Below are 20,036 nucleotides of genomic sequence, written 5' to 3'. Positions count from 1 at the left end.
AAGAAGGAAAAAAAAAATAAAACAAGCACAGGATCTCACAGAGAAAAACAGTAATGACAATCACAATAATAACACCAAAGAACATCAAACTAAAAATCGATTATTTGAAAAGCCTAATAGAGTAAGCAGACTTCTGCTAAAACTAAAAGAGAGAGAGAGAGAGAGAGAGAGAGAGAGAGAGAGAGAGAGAGAGAGAGATCATTTGCAATGTCCACTTGCTTAAGATCCTAGGATATGTAAGGCCCTGGTTCAATTCCCTGTACTGGGGGGAAAATATCCAAGAAAATGTACACAGTCCAAAATGAAAAAGAGAAAATAATTATAGATACTACATAAATAAGTAAACATAAGAATGCTTACTATGAACAATTTCATACTAAAATATTATAAAAGAGATGAAACGAGTAAATTCCCAGGCTACGTAAAGGATCAAAATTGTTATAGGAAGAAAAAAAGAACTTTAAATAAAGAAACTGAAATGACAGTTAAAAACCACTACTCAAAAGAAAGTATAGGACCAGACAGCTTTGCTAGGAGGTTCTACCAGATTTTCAAGTATTGTCACTGTTTCATATAAGGTCTTCCAGAAAATACAAAAAGTGCAAAATCTATCCAAATTATCATGAGGCTAATATAATCATTCCAATATAGGGTAAAATTAATACCACAATTTATACAATTTAGCTGCACAATGGTATTAGTATGTTAGAAAACAAGAATAGGATCCTATGTTGATTGACGCAAAAATGCATTTGCTATTTGTAAATCTTAAGATTTGTAGCATAAAGCAGTGAAATGTGTAAATAACATACTAGATAACAATATCTTAAAATTGCTTAAATGTGTACATTGATAAGATGATCTTTTCCTTCCAATTCAAAATTACCCTGTATCCACAGAGATGTTAAACAACCCTTCATACCTCCAACTCTCCTCATCTGTCACTATACTGTGTCACTAATACTAATCCCTTAGGTGTTTTAGGATGAACACAAACACAAGGAACACCTGCTCTTGTCTTGGAGGAGATGGGATGTTTTCTTTCAAAGTTGTGAAGTAGAGCTAAGATCAGACGTCTTAAACTAGGATAAAAGTTAAAAGAGGCCAATCAAATCATGAGGTGAATCTGTTGCTGGCTCCCTGCTTAACTTTGGTTTGGATAAGTTAGAAGTACCACTTTAACCAATGAAATTAACAGACTTTTTTTTTTTTATAGTGCACAGGAATCAATAAATTAGCAGTTTGTTGTTTTACATTTTGGGCAAAGGCCATCTGTTTTTCCAATATGACTTCAACATTTATTCCCTGATAATCTTCAAAGATGACATAAGCTAAGAGAAGCCTGGGAAAGGGAGATATTGATCACAGATTGCATTGCTTTATAGTTTTGTTATTTTAACTAGTTAGGGGAACAAAGAAGTCTGATAAGGTACTGGACTCTGGAGGTGACATTTCTTAATATTAGTATCATAGGGGTTGAGAGGAGATTTAATTTTTCAAAATTTTAATTTTTTTTTGTACTGGGGATTGAACTCAGGGACACTTAACCACTGAGTTACATTTATTTTTTATTTTGAAACAGGGTCTCAGTGAGTTGCTTAGGGCTTTGCTAAATTGCTGATGCTGATTTTGAACTTGCGATCCTCCTGCCTCAGCCTTCTGGACTACTGGGATTTGTGCTTGGAAGAGAAGAAGATTCTGAAACTTATTTAAAACAGATTAAGTGGACTTAAATTTAAAAGGTTACACTGGAATGAATACTTTTGCAATGGAATGCCAAACTTTTCAATTCTCTAAGACATGCTGGTATTTCCTTATTTTCTTTTATTCAGAAACTCCTACAGGAGTGAAAGCTGACCAACTTGTTAGAAGGCTTCTTTCTTTAGCTCCCTTGGTCTCTATATAACAAAAAGAAGATCAAAAGTCCTGTGGCCTATAATATTTCTGGAACTAACTCAATCCCAGAAATGCAGAAAAGAAATTGAGCCTCCTAGTAGAGAATTATAGGCTATATATTCAAGAGACTGAAGTACAATGATTTCTTTTAAACTTCTTCAAATTGTATTTCCAATGAATACAAGAATAAAGTGAATCTTTCATTTTAACCATTGTCCCCTAAATTAACATTCTTTAAATGAATCAAGAGGTAATAATTCTGGGCTGGGGATGTGGCTCAAGCGTTAGTGCGCTCACCTGGCATGTGTGCAGCCCAGGTTCCATCCTCAGCACCACATACAAACAAAGATGTTGTGTCCACCGAAAATTGAGGAATAAATATTAAAAATTAAAAAAAGTTAAAAAAAGAGATAATAATTCCAATGCTCACAATAAAAGAATGGCCCTCCCTATTTTACAAATGAAAATTATATTCTAAGCCTAATAAACACGAACACAGGCTATAAAGGCTGGTGATGGTTTGACAGTGTCCCCCAAGGGTTCATGTGTTGAAACTTAATACCCATTGCAAAGCATTAAGAGGGTAGAAATAATTTGACTATGGTGTTTAGAAACTGGGGCCTTGGGAAGTGATCAGGATTAGATAAAATCATCAGGGTGGAGCTTTCATGATTAAATACTGGTGACTTTTTAAGAAGAGGGAGAGAGACTAGATGAGACATACACATATGTTTTCTGTTTCTTGTCATGTCATGTCTTGCTTTGCCTAGGAACTCTGCCAGCAAAAGTGGCACCTCCATCCTGAACCTCCAGAACCATGAGCCCAAAGAAACTTCTTTACATTAAAATTTACCCAGGAAAGACAGTAGAATAAATCAGACATAACTTTCCTAGTTCACATATGAATTCACATATGAATATCCAACCAGTATAATTCCACATCATGTACAACCACAAGAATAAGAAGTTATACTTCATGTATGTATAATAGTCAAAATACATTCTACTGTTATGTATATCTAAAAAGAAAGACAACCAAAAATCCAAACAAAAATTTACCTAAGCTGTGGTATTGACAACAGAAAATGGACCAATAACATTTGAACAGAAATTCTTCAAGTAAACTAAAGTAGGGAAGGCTACTTAATACAGAGCCAGAACTTCTCCTTGGTTTAAGTTGCTGTTTGACTTAAGACATGAAAGAACTGGAGGACATTAGGAAATAATTTGGAGTACAAAACACATCCAAAAAAGCAGGGACAAAGCTTGTACAATACTGGGGATATGATGTGTATCAGTTGTTCTTAAACAATAGTGTACTTAAGAGTTACCAGTATTGCTTATTAAATTGCAGACTTCAGGCTAGACTGAAGATATTCTGATTGTGAAAGATGGTAGCACTTAGGTACTTGTATTTTTAACAAATACTTCCAGGTAATTTTATAGCAGTACAGGTCTAGACACAACATATTAAAAAACATTGGTCTATAATATTAAAAAAAGAGTATTTGGCAGTTCCCCAGTTGATTATGTTAATAAAAATCAATCAAAACCTATAACAAAATTTGAAATTTGAATTTATGCTTTGTTGCTATGTACTGTCTACATTGTTATTATTACAGAAATAACCATGGCAATAGCAAAATGTGATATCAAGTATTCCAAAAAACCTTTTGTAATGTGAACTTTGTCTGCATTTTTAGAAAAATCAACATTTGCAATGAACAGCACTATTCTTTCTTTCTTTCTTTTTTTTGGTACAAGGGATTGAACCCAGAGATTGAACCCACTTAACCACTGAGCCACATCCCCAGCCTTTTTTTGTATTTTATATAGAGACAAGGTCTCACTGATTGCTTAGGACCTTGCTAAGTTGCTGAGGCCAAACAGCATCATTCTTCCATTAAAGAAACCCAATAAAGCAGTTTCTAGTTTGTGAGAAAATAAGCAAATTTATATAATATACTATACCAGACTGAGGTAAACTACAGCAAAAAAAAATATAGTTTCCTCCATTTTTCAATAATTTGACCCAAGTCAGAGAGAATGGGGGAAAAAGAAGGTATATAAAGGTCAACAGAAATATCCTCTTATAGAATACATCATGCATGTCTATATCCTTTGAGGAACAAATGCAAAACCTAAGCAAATAAATACTACCTGGTCTCTTTACAGAATCAGGATTTGTAAACATTAGCTTTTATCTGACAACATTATCAATATATTTATTAGCTTTCAGGCCATTAAGCTTTGACAAGATACAGAATAATTGATGAAATATTTCTATTGTACAAAACATTTTAAAGCTTCCATTAATTCTTATTGACATACTTCTTAAAAAAGGTGAACATACTAGACAGGAATGCTGTCTGCTAATAAGATGTTGTTTTAGGTGGCTCCCAAAGTACATTATTTGTGAAGTATATGATGTCAAAAGAAAAGTATTCTAAAGTCAAGCATTACATTCAGGCGAGAAAAAGAGGTTTAAATATTGTAAATTATATTAAATCATGTTGGCATTTTCTAAAACCTTACTACAGAGAAATATTAAGCCACTAAGCCATTCAGTCTGAGCAAAGCAAGAAATTGTAAAGTATAACTGCATTGCAAATTAAATCTGTAGCTTTTTGTTTGTGTGTTAAAATCTGAGCTCTTGTGATAAAACTATATTTAGACATTTTTTTCCTAGTAAGTACTGTTCTTTAACATTCTCTTCTAAAACATCAAAAAATAATGAGCATTTCTTTTAGCCCTTTATGGAAGAAAATAAATCTTGAAATGACTTGAGATTATCTAAGATTAAATAGAATACTAAGAAACCTCAGAGCATTTTCTTCTTAACTAGGTGTATTGAAGAGTCTTGGGAGTTTTAATTTACTGGGTTGAAATGTATACCTTTCAGATGTATAAGTGATCTGTGAATATGTTGTTAAATTATGTAATTATTTCTATAGTATTGTATAGGCCTTTTTAATTAAATGCTCTTCTCATAAAAATACAAAAAGAAATTCCAAAACAGGTTATTAGGAACTTCTGGACAACAAAAAGGATAAGTGTGTGAGTTGTAAGTTGTTAATTAAAAATTATTGTTATGAATTGGACTGATTTCTCCCCAAGCTTACACGTTGAAGCCCGAATCCTCAATATGACTATTTTAGAAGAGAGACTTTAAGGAGGTAATTAAGGTTAAAGAAGGTCATAGGAGTGGTGCCCTAATCTCATAAGACTGGTGCCTTTCAAGAATAGGAAAAGACAACATAGGCATACAGAGAGAAGAGGTCATATGCAATAAGGAGAAAGGCCTTGGGAGAAACCAAATCCACCAGGACCTTAATATTGAAATTACTTTTCCAGATCCATGAGGACATAAATATCTGTTGTTAAAACAAATCTAGTCTGTGGTATTTTGTTATGGCAACTCTAGAAAACTAACACAGTCGTCACTTGGTATCCATGGGGGGATTGGTTCCAGGCCCACTGGTGGCTATCCAAATCTTCAGATATTCAAGTCTTGTTATGTGAGATTATTTGGTATTTACACATAACCTAAATATATCCTTCTGCATACCTTAAATCATCTCTAGATTATTTTTAATACCACCTAACATAATATAATGCTATGTAAATAGCTGCTTTGTTTAGAGAATAATGACAAGAAAAAAGTCTATGTGTTAAGTCCAAACACAATTTTAAAAATTTTTTATTTGCAGTTGAATCCATGGGTGCAAAATGTGTGGATATGGAGGCCAACAATACAATTATATTATGCATATAATATGTATATAACATACATGTGAGTTATTAAGCATAATAATAAAGGCACACAAATCCATACTAACTCTTTAGTTTCAAACTTCCTGTCCCAGAGAGAATCATTATCTTCAAGTTTATATCCATCATTCCTTTGCTTTAGGAAAAATAAAAGTTTTATCACATATTTAAGTATCTAGAAGCAATATATTTTATTCCTTTGGTTGTTTATTCTTCTGCCAATATAACATTTTCTTAAATCCTACAGCTGTATAACAAATCTTATCTGACACAGTAAATTCACTTTTAGGATTGCCTTAGCTATTCAGGCCCTTCACTTTTCCATATAAACTTTAGAACCAAGTCAATTTACTCAAAATGTTGTTAGTGTTTGTCACTGGAATCACTTTGATCTATAAATCAAACTGGATAAATCTGACATGTTGATTATACTCAATCTAACATATTAGTACAATCTCCATTTAGATCTTTAATATTGCACAATAAAGTTTATAGATTTTATAGACACCTGACACATTGTTGGTACTTTTATTTCTATATATATATAATATATATGCTATGTTACTGTAGTAAAGTTCATTAAAAATTGAACTTATTTTTGTATATTGATTTTATAGTTGGGACTTGGCTAAAATTTCCTACTATTCTAATAATTTACTTCAGAACTATTTTGAGTTTTTCTAGGTAAACAATATGTCATATATGAATAAAGGCAGTTCTGTTTCTTCCTTTTCAATGCTTAGATTTTTTCCCCCTGTTCTTGTGTGGGGATTGGGACTGTCATGAAAATGTTAAAATGTCTGGTTCCAACTCTAAAGAAAGTGCTTCTAGTATTTCATTGGCAAGAATATTTGCTGCAAACTTTGGATACTCTGTCAAATTAAGGACTTCCCTTCTATTCCAATTTTACAAAGGTATTTCTTCTTTATTTTCTTCTCATGAACAAGTCAAGTGAATAAAAAAAAAATCTATGGGCTGGAGTTGTAACTCAGTGCTAGAGTGCTTACCTAGCACTTTTGAGGCCCTTGGTTCGATCCTCAGCCCCACAAATACAGAGATCAGATATAAAATATTAAATATTTTATTCTTTAATGGTTACAGGACTATTTTGGATTTCAGTGTTTTCTTGAGTCATTTCTGGTAAGCTGTAATTCTTAGCAATTCATATATTTCATCAAAGAGTTCACAATTTATTGTATAAACCTTTTAATAGTATCTCCAATCTTTTAAATCTAAACTTGTGGGCATGTGCCACCTCATTTCTCCATCCATTTACAGTGCTAGGAATTGAACTGAGGGCTTCACACATGCAAGCTACACCACCAATCTCTCCTTCTTATTAACTCATAATGTCATTTAATTTCTGCTTTCTCTCTTTAATTTTTAACTGAAATTTAACTTCCAGAGTTTCTCTATTTTATAGGTCTATTAAAAGAAACAATTTGAGGTTTTACTGATCATACTACCTGCTGAATGGACATTTTCATTTTATTAATTTCTATCTTTATTATCTCATTATTCCTTTTTAAAGGCTGCTGTTCATTCTCTAATTCATTATATTGAAAGCCTAGGTCATTAATTTTCAGTTTCTCTTCTTATCAATGCTAGTTCTAAGATTACATATCCTATAAGTTTATTATGTTGATATTTGTAAAGCTAAAATACTTCTTTTCTGGTTCATAAGTTATTCAAAGATATTTTTCCACATGTAAAATAATTTCAAAATTGATCTTTCTGCTGCTGAATTTATTTATTTGTGAGAGAATGTAGTCTCCAAGATGGCAATTCTTTGAAATTTATTGAGACCAATCATTTGAGAAAAATGCATATTCTCTAATTGCTGTGTTATTCAGATATAGACAAATATATTTTAAAATTTATTATGATAGTGAATTTCTAAATTTCTTCAATTTTATTGAACTTTATATATTTGTGAAAGGAATGAGGTTGAATATTTCTTAGATTTTTCTAGTGAGCTGAACCTTTCCTTATTATGCATTGACCTTCCTGTCACGTTAACATTGCCTTAGCTTTTGTTTGCGTGTTATTTGCCTGGCATGACATTTTACTATTCTTTTATTTTCAACCTTTTCATAGCTTTATGTTTTCAAAGTGCTACTAATTGTAATTGTTAATGTATTTGGACTTGTTCTGTGTAGTTTACCTTGTTTTTTATTTGTCCCATTTTTTTCTATACTTTAACCCCCTTGTTTTAAAAATAAATTGGTAGTTTTTATTTGAAACTTACTCCATTTTTTTCATTGTATTGGATTGAGTATCATGTATTAGTTTTATAATATATTGGTGGATTTCTTTTTTAGTCAGTTTTTTTTTTTTGTTGCTGTGACCAAAAGACCTGACAGGAACTACATAAAGAAGGAAAAGTTTATTTTGGTTCATGGTTTCACAGGTTCAGTCCATGGTTGAACAACTTCAAAAATCTGAGCCTAAGGTGAGGCAGAACATTCTGGTGGAAGGAAAGTAGCTCTCTTGCTCTAAGGAAGCAAGAGAGACCTCTGCTCACCAGGAACAAAATATAAAACCCAAAGCATGCCCCCAGTGACCTACTTTCTCCATCCATACCCTACCTGACTGCACTTACCACCCCGTTAATCCCTATCGTGGATTAATACACTGATTAGGTCATAACTTTCATAATCTAATAATTTTACTTCTGAATAATCTTGTAGTGTTTCACACATGAGCTTTTGGGGGACACCTCATATCTAAATCATAAGTTGCCTTGGAAATTTTAATATTCATATTGATATTCCCTTTCTTGGCTTTCATACTATTTGGGTCTAATATTTATTTTTGTCCCTTTGTCAAACTCAAAAATAAGATGTAATAAAACATATTATTATTATTAGTGACAGAAGGAATAACTGTATTTTATATAAATTTTATGGAATTTACTCACATTTGCCAATATTTTTTTTCACTTATCATTCTTTCTAGTATCTTAGACTTTTCTTTTGAAATTGTTTCCATTTTTTAAAAATTTTTATTGTTGGTTGTTCAAAACATTACATAGTTCTTGACATATCATATTTCACACTTTGATTCAAGTGGGTTATGAACTCCCATTTTTACCCCATATACAGATTGCAGAATCACATTGGTTACACATCCACTGATTTACATATTGTCATACTAGTGACTGTTGTATTCTACTGCCTTTCCTATCCTCTACTATCCCCCCTCCCCTCCCCTCCCCTCCCATCTTCTCCCTCTACCCCATCTACTGTAATTCATTTCTCCCCCTTGTTTTTTTCCCCTTTCCCCTCACTTCCTCTTGTATGTAATTTTGTATAACCATGAGGGTCTCCTTCCATTTATTCTGTTGACTAATTTCATTTTTTTTTTCTTTTTAGAAGTTCCTTTATAGATTATGTCTTGGTGGTAAACTATCTTCCATTGACTGTTTTTTAAACTTTGGCCTAAAATAAAGTTTTACTAGGCATTCAATTTTATGTTGACAAATATTTTCCCTCAGCACTTTGAAAATATTATTCTGGAAAGGGAGGGAGATGGCTGATGAGAAGCACCAAATGCACTTCTCCTCCCGCAAAGGGGGATCAAGAATGAAAAATAATCAGCAACTATTCGGCTAGACTATTTGGGGAAGAATGTTGGGATACAGTGCAGAAGAAATGGAGAAATTCTAGAGCAGAGATTCAGGATGGTTTGGTAAAGAAAGGAACAACGAGTCTTGCATCACCTGCCCTGTTGCCCCTATTAAGATCCTTCTGAATCCAGGAACTCCTATTGTATGAAAAGCTAAGGGGTATCCAAGAGTCCACACTGGCTCCAAGGACATCCAAAGTTTTGGCTGACTAGGAATTCTACAGACCCTGCATTCCTTGAGTTTAGACGAAGAATTATCTGGGAGTACGCACCACTGTACTGCTCCAGAGGGGGAACTCAGTTCACACAGTGACCTCTCCCACCCAGGCTGCTGTTGCATCACACCATTTTGAGACAAAAACCAAATGTGCCCTGCCCCTATTACTTTGTGTGACTCACTTCCGAGGCCACTGAAACAGTTCCAATTCTACAAAACCTGCAGATTGACCAAACACACCACCTGAACTATGATGCATTGTACCCAGGCATGCTAGAGTGACCCCACCTCTGCTTAGTCCTCAGATACTGACAAGTGTGCTCCATGCCACATAAAAACCCTGCCTCTGCTGCTGTGCAACCTGTATCCCACCCACTTAGGGCCCATTGGAATAGCCTTGCTGTTATGTAGCCCTATTGATACTGAATAATGCTCTATTATGGCTAATAAATGCACCTAACCATACCTGCCAGGCATGTTGGAGTATCTCTACCCCTTTGCAGCCCACAGAAACTCGTTGCCATGTATACACAATGATTTGCACTTACTTGCCTAGGCCTACTGGCATGTCCACACAGTTGTTATCCCATCCCATTGCTGTGCACCACAACCACCAGGGCTGCTGTTCCCAGAACTGCAAGGTTTGAGGAGATAGATGTGCTTTCCAACCCCATTCCCATAAGCAATGCACCCACTAGAAGAAATGAAATAAAGACTATACTAAAGCACAACTGGAATCAAAGCCAACATAGCCTACCAAACCAACACTGTAAGACTGATTTCAGAGGAAGTCTTTTATGCTGAAAGCCACACTTTTAAATTGGTAGAGAAAATTGATCTGGCAGTTGTATAAATATCAACACAGAGATATAGAAAGTACAAAAAAAGCAAGTTAATACTATATCTCCAAAAAAAATATAGTAACTCTAGTAACAGACCCCAAAGAAAAAAGAATTGATGAAATGCCTGAAAAAGAATTCAAAGGAATGATTTAAAAGTAATGTAATGAGGGCTGGGATTGTGGCTCAGCGATAGAGCGCTCGCCTAGCACAGGCGGGACCTGGGTTCGATCCTCAGCACCACATAAAAATAAAGGCATTGTGTTGTGTCCATGTACAGCTAAAAAATAAATATTAAAAAATAAAAGTAACGTAGTGAGATATAAGAGTATACAAGTAATTCAATGAAATTAGGAAACAATTCATGATATGAATGAGAAATTTGGCAAGGAGGTAGGAGTCATTAAAAAGAACCAAATAGAAATCTTTTAAATGAAGAACTTCCTAAAGTTAATAAATATAGTTGAGAGCCTGAACAATAGACTAGATCAAGTAGAAGAAATAATTTCTGAGCTTTAAAACAGGTCTTTTGAAATAACCCAGTTGAAACAAAAATAAAAAAAGTTTTAAAAAAAGTGTGGGGCTGGGGTTATGGCTCAGTGGGCTGGGGCTGGGGCTCAGTGGTAGAGTGCTTGCCTGGCGCACGTGAGGCACTGGGTTTGATCCTCAGCACCACATAAAAATAAAATAAGGGTATTGTATCAATCTACAACTAAAAAATACATATTTAAAAAAAGAAGTGTGAAGAAACCTCTGAGTCTTATGAGATACTCATTAAATGAACCAATTTCTGAATTATGAGTCCATAAGTTGAATAGAAGGGAAAATACATAGACTCCCATTCAATGAAATAATTATTGAAAATTTTCTCAACCTTAGGAAAGAAATGGACATCCAGGTCCCTGAAGGCACAAACTGTCCCACAGAGATTCGACCAAAACAGTTCAACATATTATGTTCAAACTGTCAAGTCTAAAACAAAAAACCAATTGTAAAAACAGAAAAAATAAGGTCCAAGTCATATTTAAGGGACACTTCCATTAGATTAATAACAGATTGCTCAGAAGTGGGAAATAGGATCACATAGTCAAAGTTCTAAAAGAAAACAATAACCTGCCAGCCAAGAACACTATACATAGCAAAACAATTCTTCAGAAGTGAAGGAGAAATAAATACTTTTCAAGACAAGCAAAAACCAAGGGAATTTATCACCACCAAACTGACCTTACAGAAGATGCTTAGGGGAGTCCTTTATATAGGAGTGAAAGAATACTGTCACCATGAAAACATGCAAAAGTATATAAAACTCAATATTAAAGCAGATATACAAAACAAATATATTCAAATCTTATCAATACAGAGAACCATGAAACCACAAAGGTAAACAACAAGAGAGGAAGAAAAGAACAAAGGATATTCAAACAAACAGAAGAAAATTAACAAAATGACAGTAATATGTCTTTATAGATTTATAGTAATCTAGAGTGTAAATGGATCAAACTCCCCAATTAAAAGATAGGCTTGCTAAATGGACTTATAAAACAAGACTCAACAATGTGCTGCCTACAAGAAATACTTCCCCAGTAAAGATAAATACAGATTGAAAGAAAAGGATGGACAAAGATATTCTGTGGTCTTGGATAAGTTGGTGATGAGGGTGATGACAGATGCCCATGTTTGGCAGCTATGTCAACCCAGATCTTCTATGAAGGATGAGGCCAATGCCAAGTCACTATCACCTGGGAGACTGTGTCTCCTGGGATTGGGATGGAGTATAGACTTTATCCCTTGTGTCGTGCTGTATCTTGGAAACCAGTAGAAATAAAATAGAATATGCATAGTGGAAGTTAATAAATCTTTCTTGAATAAGTGAGATAAATGGATGAATGAACAGTAGACCTACCTGAGGACTGGGGAACTAAGTCTGGAACTTTTCATGTGATCTGCGCAGGTGACTTCAGCACTCCAAGAACCCTTTTCTTCCCTCTGATTTGTGGAGTGTTTCCTGTGTGTAAGGCTCCGCAACAGACATTTGTAGTAACTCTGTATGTGCAGTGCCTACTCCCATAGGGACAGTTCTAAGCTCAATTTATAGTTGTGTATGAAACAATAGTTCTGTTCAGCTAATGGTACTTAGATTTGAATATACAAAATGAAGAAATAAATTATAAATATTTACAGGTCTACAGTAACTTATCTATAACCCTAAACTCAAAACCCTAAACCCTAAACTTTGTAACTTATTTTTTCAATCAACCTGATCTGTCTTTGAAACTTGTTGCTGTCAACACACACATGTACACACAATATTCTCTGCAAAGGAAACCAAAAGCATGTGAGCTTGAGTAGCCATACTTAAAGTATACTTTAAGTCAAAACTGTAAAAAGAGACAAAGAAAGCCACTATATAATTATCACAGGATAAACTCAACAAGAAAATACAATTGCACCTAATACTAGAGCACTCAGTTTTATAAAGCAAGTATTATTAGATCTAAAAAGGACAAGCCTCAATACAATAATACTTGGGGACCCTAACACCCCACTTTCATCAATGACAGGCCATCCAGACCAAAAAATTAACATAGGAATACTGGAGTTAACCTATAGTATAGACCAAATGGTCTTATTAGGAATTTCCAGAATCTTGTATAAGCTGCAGAATATACATTCTTCTCATTAATGAGAATCAGAAGATTCTCCAGGATAGACCTTTGATAGGCCAAAAGAACAAAATGAAATCAATAAAAAAAAACCCCTGAAATCACAGCATGTATCTCCTCTGACCACAATGGAGTAAAACTAGAAATCAAAAACAAATTCAAAACCTGTACAAATGCAAGGAAATTAAACAACATGCTACTGAATATGCAATGTCATCAAAGAAGTCAAAAGGAAAATTTCAAAATTTTTTGACTCAAATGAAAACGGAAATACAATGTCATGCTTTGGATATATAGTATCACACAAAAGCTCATGTGAGATAATTTAAGAATGTTCAGAGATAAAATGATTAGGTTATGTGAGGTGTACCCAAATCAGTGGATTATCCATCTGAATGGGTCAACTGTGTGGTAACTATTGAAAGGAAGGGTATAGTTGGAGGAAGTAAGTCACTAGGGGCATGCCTTTGGTTTATATTTTGTTCCTTGTGAGCAGAGCTCTGCCATTCCCTTCATTCATGATGTTGTGCCTCACCTCAGGACCAAAGCTATGGAGTAAACTTCTAAAACCATGAGCTAGACTCAAGAAAAAATGAGAGTAGGAAAGAAGAAAGAGAAGACCCAAATAAACTAAAACAGAAATGAAAAAGGAGACATTAAAACTGATTCCAAAGAAATACAAAGGATCATCAGAGACTAGTAAGAACAACTATAAGCCAACAAATTGGAAAACCTAGGAGAAATGGATGAATGTTAAGACAAATATAACCTACTGAAATTGAATCAGGAAGAAAACCTGAAAGGACCAATAACAAGAGATGAGATTTATTCCTTAATAAAAAGTCTTCCAACAAAGAAAAGCCCAAGAATGATGACTTCACTGTTGGATTCTATCGAAATCTTAAAAAAAAAAAAAAACTAACACCAATTCTTTTTAAACCATTCCAAATAATTGAAAGAGAGGGAGTTCTCTCAAACTCATTGTATGAGGCCAGCAATACCCTGATACCTAAACCAGATAGGACAATATCCCTGATGAAAACAGATGCAAAAATTCTCAACAAAATACTGTAAAATTGAATTCAACAGCGTATGTAAAATACCATTGACCATGATTAAGTGGAATTTATCCCAGTGATGTAAGGATAGTACAATATACACAAATCAATAAACATAATACAAGATATCAGCACAATATGAGACACAGAAAAAATACTTAATAACATTCAATATCTCTTCATGATATAAACTTTGAATTAATTAGTATAGAAAAAACACATCTCAATAGAGTACTTCCAGTGTATGACAAATTTATAGTCAACATCATACTGAATGAAGAAAACCCGAAAGCATTGCCTCTATCTGGAGAAAGATATTTACCATTTCTTTTTCTTTTTTAAACCATAATTCTCCGGTATAGGACTGAAGTTTTAGAGCAATTAGAAAAGACAAAAAATAAAAGACATTCAAATAAGAAGGAAGTTAAATTATTCCCATTTGTAGATATGGTTATTCTACATACAGAAAACCTTAAAGATTTCATCAAAAGACTGCTTGAACTGATAAACAAATTCAATAAAGTTGCAGATTACAAAACCAAATAAAAAATTGGAGCATATTTATAAGCAGCAATATCAAACATAAATTTAACCAAGGAAGTAAATGGCCTCTACAATGAAAATTACAAAATAATGATGAAAGAAATTGAAGATGACTCATAAAAATTGAAAGAACTCCTATGTTCACAAATTGAAAGAATGAATATTGTGTTAAAATGTCCATATTACCCAAATCAGTTTACAAACTCAATGCAATCCCTATCAAAACACCAATGATATTCCTCACAGAAATAGAAAAAAAATAGTCCTAATATACCTATTAAAGCACAAAGTACCCTGAATAGTTGAAAGCAATCTTGAGGAAAAAAAGAACAAAGTTGAGGGCATCCTAATACCTGAACCAAAGACATACTGAAGGGCTGTAGTAACAAAGACAGCATGGTACTGGCATCAAAATTGACACATCCAACATGGAACACAACAGAGAACCCAGGGACATATCTATGAATCTGCAGCCAACTGATTTTTACCAAAGGTGCCCAAAATACACATTGGAGAAAGGACAGCCTTCTCAGTAAACGTTGCTGGGAAAACTGGATATCTACATATAGAACAATGAAACTTGACCATGTATCTCTCACCATGTAAAAAAAAAACTGATTAAAAATGGATCAAAGATCTATACATGTAAGACCTGAAACTATGCAACTATTAGAAGAAAATAAGGGAAATACTACAACATATATACACTATGATTTTTTTGATAAAACCCCCAAAGCAAAATCAACAAAAGCAATAGAAATGTGATTAAATCAAACTTGAAAGCTTCTGCATATCCAAACAACAGTCAACAGTGTAGTCACCTATAGAATGGCATAAAATACTTTCAAACTATTCATCTGACAAAGGATTAATTAATATACCAGGAACTTAAAAAAAGACAAAAATAAATGATACAATTAAAAATGGACAAATGATATGAATAGACATTTCCCACAATGAGAAATATAAATGACCAACAAATATATGAAAAATACTCAACACTAGCAATCATAAAAATGTAAATCAAAACCACAAAGAGATAGCTCCTCACCTCAGTCAGAATGACTATTATCAAAGAATAAAAATAATGATGGCAAGGATGTGGTAGCAAAGGGAATCTATCATTGGTGGGAATGTAAATTATCATAGCATTGTGAAGAAGGTATAAAAGTTCTTCAAAAAATTAAAAATAGATCTATCATATTACCAGTTCTACTGTTTCTGAGTATGTATCCAAAGGAAATGAAACCAACATTTCAAAGAATACCTGTAATCCCTGGCTTACTCCAGCATATTCCCAACAGACACAATATGGAATCATTATAGGTGTCTGTTGATGGATGAATGGATTAGGAAAATGTATATATACACAGCAAAACACTATTTGGTCATAAAATGAATGGAATCCTGTCATTTGTGGCAAACTAACTTTCACTAGAAGACATTATGCTAAGTGAAATTAGTTAAACACAGAAAGACAAATACTGTATGTTTTCATATAAAGAAGTTAAAAGTGCTGATTTCAAATTAGATGAAGAAGACTAATAGAGGCTGGGAAGGACAGGGGATTAGAGGGATAGGGGAGGATGGATAATGAGTACCAAGATATAGCTAGGAGGAATAAATACTAGGGTTCTATGGCTCAGTAGGGTAACTATAGTTCACAATAACCTATTTTACGAAGAACTAGAAGAGCTTGAAGATTCCAAATATAAAGAAATGACAAGGAGACAGAAATGTTAATCACCCTGATTTGATCAGTACACATTGTATGTATATATTGAAATATCATACTGTATTTTGTAAATATGCAAATAAATATGTGTTAATTAAAAAGAAAATATTTCTTCTTCTTCTTTGTTTTTTTTTTCCCTAGCCTCCATTTATAGTCTTTGAGAAGTTTGTTGTTCATTTCCTAGTTTCTCTTCAGGAGGTCTGTGTTTTTGTACCTAGGTTGTTTTTTATTATCTTTTCTCATCTTTGGTGAGCTGCATTTTAACCATGCTAATACAAAGTATGGATTTCTTTTCCCTTCTCTTACTTGCTATACAGTGTGCTTCCATTATTTCTAGACCTCTGTTTACTATTTCTGGAAAATAATAATAATAATTAATTAATATTAATAATAATTATTATTACTATTTTTTTTTTTTTTTGTGTGTGTGTGGTACTGGGATGGAATCCAGGGGCTCTCTACTACTGAGCTACATCTCCGGGTATTTTTTTTTTGAGAAAGGGTCTACCTAGTTTCCCAGGATGGTTTTGGACTTGAGATCTTCCTGCCTCAGCCTCCCAAGTCATTGGGATTACAGTTGGGCATTTTCATGCTCTGTTAGCCATTATCTCTATAAATAATGTCTATCCTTCATTTTCTTCTATTAGGTCTTTGGAAGTCTGTGACTAGCCTTAGAATTTTGTATTTTAGTCTACAAATTCATATTTTTTTCATGTATTTCTTTTTTTCCTATTTTGTGTCATTTTGAAACATCTTTTAATCCACTAATTATCTTTTCAGCTGCGTCTAAACAGTTCTGCCAACTATTTGTTCATTCTTCAAGCCCCATTCCCACTCTTTTACACTATAGTGCACTATATGTGGGGATAGCAGTCTGCAAATGCCTGGCTTCCCTGACAAATTTCCTACTCAAATTTTCTAATAAGAGGCATTAGTGGAAGATTATAAATAAAAAGTTGTTTGTCTAGAAATAAGAATAAGGTGAGTTTGAAATTCAGCAACTTGGAAAGAGACAGTGACTTCTTGGTAATTTCTGTCCAAATTGTGGTGATAGCACTTTGACCCCAAATTGACTGTGACAGCACCTCAGTAGATGTAGGCTTGTGGGCTCCAACTGAGGAATGTTACTAGCTTTTGAGCTCTGGATATTTTCTCTATTCATTTTCCCTAACACTTCTTTCTTCTTACACTCTTCTACTCCTTTCTAATAATCTTTGTAACCAATTCCTTGTATTAGAATTTCTCTGTTTAAAAAAACCAGAATGATTTGTTTTCCCAACTAGAAACTGATAAATACCACTGCAAGGAAATCTCAAGTGAGAACTAGTTCTTCTGTTTCTTCTAGTTGAACTACCCGGCTATTAGCCTACAGCTTTCTTTCTGGATGAAGTATTATTCCATTTGTCATAAAGATAATCCCACTTGTCCTGCATATTTACTGATCATGCTTTAGTTTCAGTCCAAGGTGTTGTTTTCTTCCCCCTGCATTTGAAATTTCACTTCTACTTTAGGAACCCACATAGAATTAACTAATATTAAGTTTTATGCAGAATTTGGCTGTTTAGTATTAGGATAATCCTTAAGAGTAACTAATCGGATACATTACGGAAATGGATATCTTGATAATGATTTTCTATTTATTCCATGTCTCTGCTCTTCGATATTTTCAAAATGAATACTACTTTTGTAATAAAAATAAAGAAAATGTTTTACAAAAAAATGTAATAGTAATATGGGTTTTAACCAGATTATATCCTACCCTTCTGTTCAGTAAAGACTCTCCTTTAATTTTAATCAAGAATACAATATGAATAAAAATTTAAGTTTAATTATATTTAAAAATGATGTAACAATCTCTCCCAATTCTTTTCATCTGCTGCAACAATATGTGTAATTTTTTTTTCCCCAGGGGGAAGTTTCACTGAGTTGCTTAGAAAGCCTTGCTCTTGCTGAGGCTGGCTTTGAACTTGCGTTCCTCCTGCCTCAGCTTCCCGAGCTGCAAGGATTACAGGTGTGCACACCATGCCCAGCATAACATGTGTAATTCAATTGTACCACTATTACAAATAGGAAGGTTCAAGCCATAAAAAGTTTGTTACTTTTCAAACAGATCACTGGAAAGTCAGTAATTATGTTTACTAGCCACGTATTTATAAATATTTTCCTATGCATATTATTAAAATATATCCAAACTATTCCAGATTCTAAGTGAATTTTCATTAGAATAATGGACACTTGAGAGACATATTAAGATAAAGCTAATCCAGATGAATAATATCAAAAGGGACAGAGATTGGAATTTGTGACTTATTTCAAGATAGAACAAGATAAACATTTTATCTAAGAATAGAAAAACCTGGGACTGGGGCTCATTTAAAATTACCTGCAAATGCTCTGAATTGTAAAAGGAAATATAGGAAAGTTATTTAAAGAGGGTTTCCAGGATCAATCCCAAATCTGGACTAAATAATTGCTAATTTCTATATACTGAGATCATTCAAGTAAAGTTAATGTGAAAACAAAATGGATACTTTTGTCTTGTTTGCTCCCATTATAACCTTAAGAAAGGTTAATTAACCAGCTTTTAGTACAAAGTTCAAATTCCTAGTATAAACTAACTTTCCTTCTCCTTTCTTTCCTATAGGTTCCCATTGTCAAGTCTATCCATGAAGAAAGAAGAGGATATGGAGTATTTATACTGTATATAAGGGGCAGAGGACAAGCAAAAGCGAATATTGGAGGAAGCAGACTGAATCAATGGAGATCTAAAAAGTGATACTTTTTCTGTCTCCTTTCAAAGTTTTATAACTTTTTTATGTTTTGATGAAAAGAAGTTAATGACTAGAAGCAGTAACAAAGAGATAATATGGTTAGGCTCTATAAGAAGCACAGCAAAAGTAGTAGAATCTATTTATTTAATTGCCCACTAAGCAGGGACATAGTTTTCTTAGTGTTTCTCAACTAGTAATGATTTAATACTCTAAAGGACATTTGACAACATCTGAAGACAACTTTTTCCCTTGTAAATTCATTTTATTGAAATATAAACCGTTAAAAAGTATAAATCAAACACGTAGAGTTGATATATTTTTACAAAGTGAATGTATCCACATAACTAGAATCAGACTAAATAAAAGAATAAAACCAGCACCCCAGAATCTTTCCTTGGAACTCCCACAGGGAAGACAACTTTGATATCACTGTGGGTGAGTAAGCATGTGCGCTATTGGCATGTAGCAGAAAGAGGAACATCCTGCAATATACAAGTAAACATCCAATAACTATTTTTCATTCCAAAATGTCAATGCCAAGTTTGAGAAACCCTTTATTACAATCCCAGATGTGCTTCTCCCTTTCAGTTTAAGCAGTGAATGATGATGGTTAAAGAAGCTGTTGGTGGAAGTGATCTACTAAGAAAAAATTTCAATGATTGCTGAAGATAAAAATAGGGATATATTTTCCAGAGAATGACAGTGACCTGTATCTGACTCCTGGTATTTAAAATGATACAATGAAAATTTAAGATAAAAATTGATCTTGTTCACTAGTATCTGTGGACATCTGTCACATGCAGTCACCCAAGATTTTGAAACTTTTCTTTGTATTTTAGTAATTTCCTACAACATGACTCCAATCTTCTTAAAGCATAAATCAGAAAACTAACATTACCAGTATGTCTTAGAGCTA

At 33.5% G+C, this 20,036-nt stretch overlaps 1 protein-coding gene across 25 annotated transcripts in view; it reads right to left on the bottom strand.

Annotated features, from left to right (window-relative positions):
- Nucleotides 1–20,036, bottom strand: part of Mbd5 (methyl-CpG binding domain protein 5) — a 394,577-nt gene that overhangs the window by 104,609 nt on the left and 269,932 nt on the right. The window lies entirely within an intron of this gene.

This window comes from Ictidomys tridecemlineatus, chromosome 7, assembly GCF_052094955.1.
Source record: "Ictidomys tridecemlineatus isolate mIctTri1 chromosome 7, mIctTri1.hap1, whole genome shotgun sequence".
NCBI lineage: Eukaryota > Metazoa > Chordata > Mammalia > Rodentia > Sciuridae > Ictidomys > Ictidomys tridecemlineatus.
This window is presented reverse-complemented; position numbering and strand designations above follow the sequence as displayed.